This window comes from Oncorhynchus mykiss, chromosome 20 (assembly GCF_057628025.1).
Source record: "Oncorhynchus mykiss isolate SJ-2025 chromosome 20, ASM5762802v1, whole genome shotgun sequence".
NCBI classification, from domain to species: domain Eukaryota; kingdom Metazoa; phylum Chordata; class Actinopteri; order Salmoniformes; family Salmonidae; genus Oncorhynchus; species Oncorhynchus mykiss.
Genome location: NC_143041.1, coordinates 12,869,408 through 12,873,444, shown reverse-complemented (window position 1 = coordinate 12,873,444; position 4,037 = coordinate 12,869,408).

The window sequence follows — 4,037 nt, the reverse complement described above, 5'->3', positions numbered from 1 at the left end:
TGTCATGCCAGTATTTGAGTTTTGGTGCTGTCTATTAAGACAATCGGATCTATTTGTCTTTCTGTGTGATCATAAGAACCTGTGACAGGTAGATGTACCGAGGAAAGACAAAAAGACAAGCACGTCTGGTGCTGGGCTGCACTTATGAAAAGCAATAGATCTCTCATGTTTCTTATTTATGCTATTGAGTATTATGTTGTGTTTCTGTGTTCTTCTGACTCCAGGACAGGTGACAGGGATCCAAGATCTTGACTTTAGGCTGTCACTACAGACATACTATATAGGGTGTATGCATAGTGAGCAGTCTTGCAGGTGCATCTCAATAGTCTAAAGTGGTTTCCTCTCCTCATCTCCTTCCCTTCATCTGGACTGAACTGAAAACACAGAGGAAAAGACGACTACTCTGGACTATTGAGATGTACTCTTTTGATTGGCATCCATACCCCTGCTATGACATGAATTTCACTAGATGGCAATGTTTGTTGTCAAAGAGAAGAGCTGCTGCAACAAAAGATGAGTGCTGAACCACAGAAAAAAAGACTTATATGATCAATTTAAATCCACCCTCAAACATAATTTCATTGCTAGACTCAGATACATCCTCAAACATCACATCATTGCTAGACTCATCATTGCTAGACTTTTATATCCAGTATAGCACCCAGTCCCCATTGCATATTTGTTGTTTTTAAGTGGATTTAAGTGGGTTAAATTGGGTTCCATTGATTGATTATTTCGATTTTTCAATTGAAGAAAACAATGACCAATAAACAGAAACCCTGTGGTAGCAAATTGAGTTACACTGAGGTTGTGTGATAATTTTGACACAGCAGAGTTAAAACTATGTATAGTGCATTCAGAGAAAGACACAGGTAACTGCCAAACTAAAGGAAACATTTGGTTAAATGAGGGATACATAGTATATTGAAGGCAGGTGTGGTTTCTGAGTTAATTAAGCAATTAACATCCCATCATGCTCAGGGCCGTGTATAACAATGCCCAGTTGCCCATTATTTTGGCTACCATGGCTAGAAGAAGAGGGGTCTCAAAGGAGCATAGGGTGTTTTAATGTTGTGCGTGTGTCTCTGTCTCACCAATTGAACACTTATGGGAGATTCTGGACTGGTGCACGAGACAGCTATTTCCACCACCATCAACAAAACACCAAATGATGGAATTTCTCGTGGAAGAATGGTGTTGCATCCCTCCAACAGAGTTCCAGACACTTGTAGAATCTATGCCAAGATGCATTGAATGTGTTCTGGCTCGTAGTGGCCCAACACCCTATTAAGACGCTTTATGTTGGTGTTTCCTTTATTTCGGCAGTTACCTGTAGATGGATAGATGGAGGGGGAGTAGCGACAGTCAGTATTGGGCTTACCAAGATCACTGGACCATCGATAAGCTATTGCCTGGCAACACTGGGTCTGCGTCACAAAGTGAGAATTGGATTGCAGGATACTGAGTGTGTAGGGAGGGGTTAGAGGGGATGAGGGGACATTATAATTGCAGTTTGTTGTCAGATTCTCTGTAGTCCTGAGGGGTAGCTAACAGCTATAGTGTGTATTTGGTCATTGGGTTATAGAAGAGTCATATACTTACTAATATAATCCACAGCAGTAACAGAATGCAAGTTCTCCATTGTTTGGGGCTGTACATTGCTATGTCTTCTTAGTCAATGGGAAAAATTGGATCAGTCTTGGATCAGATTCTTCAAAGCCAATGGAACGGTTTGGCTGCAGAGAAGGTCATTTAATTCCAGTGTGTATGTGTGTGCTCATGTTTGCCTGTGTGCCTGTGTGAGATTGTGTGTTGTGTCTATGCATTTCTGTACCCATGTTTGCCTGGGTGTGCTCGCGTGTGTGTGCCTGTGTGTGTGTGTTCGTGAGTACATATGTGTGTGCAAACGCACGTGTGTGTGACAGATATGGCTCGGCGTGTCAAAGACAGGCCTGTGAGGTGAGAGCCCCCCATCATACCCAGTGACAGGGGTCTGGGATAATGAGGTCCCTAAGCAGAACACCAAGACCCCTCTGTCACACAATCACACATGGTGTCAGGGCAAGCACACACACACACACACACACACACACACACACACACTGGTGGTTAATTTCTTTACTATAAAATGAGGAGAGACAAACTTATCACACAAGTCAGAGTTATACTAAAACTAAATCATTAATCACTTATTAATAAGGGAGCAGGTCAATACAATGCACACATATAAAGTTAATAAATTGAGTGCTCTACGATAATGATGACTTGTCGACGAATCACCCTCAGATGATTCGTTGAGAGCCCAGAGACAAAAGTACAAAGGTATTTTATAGCCAAGATACACCCCTTTCAACGTACATGACAAACAACAGATGTATAGAATGGGTCTCAAGGTTAAGATATGTATGAAAGATACATGTAATTCACAGCAGACAGTATCTACTGTAAAAACAGTTCTCTATCCCTGGTACCATATAGAACAGAAACATTAACTCATGCTCTGGAATGCGGTCTCTTTAGGTTTTTAACACCCAAAAGACATTGTAAATCTCCTGTCAGTGTTATCTCCCAGAGGCCCATCCTCGGTAGAACACACTGTTACATCTGCTCCTGCCACGCCCTCTAGTGCTCATCCCGTGTCTCCTTGACCTGCCGCCACTCCCCAAGTGCGCTCTCTCTCTCTCTCTCTCTCTCTCTCTCTCTCTCTGTGTGTATGATTGTGTGGGCGGAGACAGGTGTGCTGGAGTCAGAGCAGATCCCCACCAGCTGCAACCTGTTCCATAATCAAGACCTCTACAAATACTCCGTCCTGCCTCTTCCACGCTGCCAGATCGTAATCTCTGCTCAGTCAGTCCATGTTTCTAGCCGTTTGTTCCTGGTTAGATCCTGTTGTGCCTGTTTTCCTTGCCTGACGCTGTTTTCCTCTCCGCTACAGTTCTGCCCACTCTGACTCTGGACCCTGTCTCCAGTCCGACTTCTCGTCAGTCCTGCTACTCTGTCCTGGTTTCCCCACTCTACGGCTCCCTTGGATTCCCCTCCGGACCTGCTTACCCTGTCCTACAACACCTCTCGCTCTCGCACCTGGTTTCCAGCAACACTCCCAAGCTTCCCCTGACCTACACTCCATCTTCCCCCTGTGTTCCAATAAATACCTTGCTTACTTCATCCCAGTCTCCTCGTCTGAGTCTGCTCTTGGGTTAACTTGTTCCGCTCCGCGTGACACACACACACACAGATGAGCGTTCTAACATCCTCATATTCTGTTGCATAAAACAACAACATTTGATGCGATAATAGCATTATAACATAACCTTGTAATTTCCACCATAACACACACACAGAGGGTTGAGTGATTGTTGAATAAACACATTAAGGGCGAAACACTAATATTAGTCATCCTGTCTCTCTTTGAATTGGCACAGGGTGCTGTATGACAAGTAGACAGATTTGTCTCCAACCCTCCTTACCCCTGCTTCAAGTCACAGACAGAGACAGGGCTGTGTCACACACGGTTATGTCAGCGAGACACTATTTGTGTCACCTCGTGTGTATGTGTGTGTGTGTGTGTGTGACCTCTGCTTCGCGTCAGAGATAAAGACAGGGCTGTGTGTATGTGTCACCTCATTCACAAAGCAGTGTCGTTCCACTGCCACTCCTCTCTCTGCTCAGTGACTGGGGACAGAGGTTTGAGAGCCACAGCTACACAGGCAATAAATCTAACTGACGGAGGGAGGAAGGGAGAGAGAGAAAGAGGGGGGGCATCTTCACCTCTCTGCTCCATCTCTGCCATGTCTGTATGCCATGTCATCATCGGCGCATTGTATGAAGCAAGGTTAGTATGGTAAACAAAAAACTGTAAGGAATGAAAACGAATCATGAAAAACTATTTAGTTAACTGAAATAAAATAATGAACAAACCTGTTTGAAAAACAAACTATACTGAAACTATTATCTTCGAAGTAAAAACAAACTAAAATAAAATTAATTATGTTCCGTTTTGTTTTTTTGAGGGGGGGGGGCACAAATCAAATGGGGTT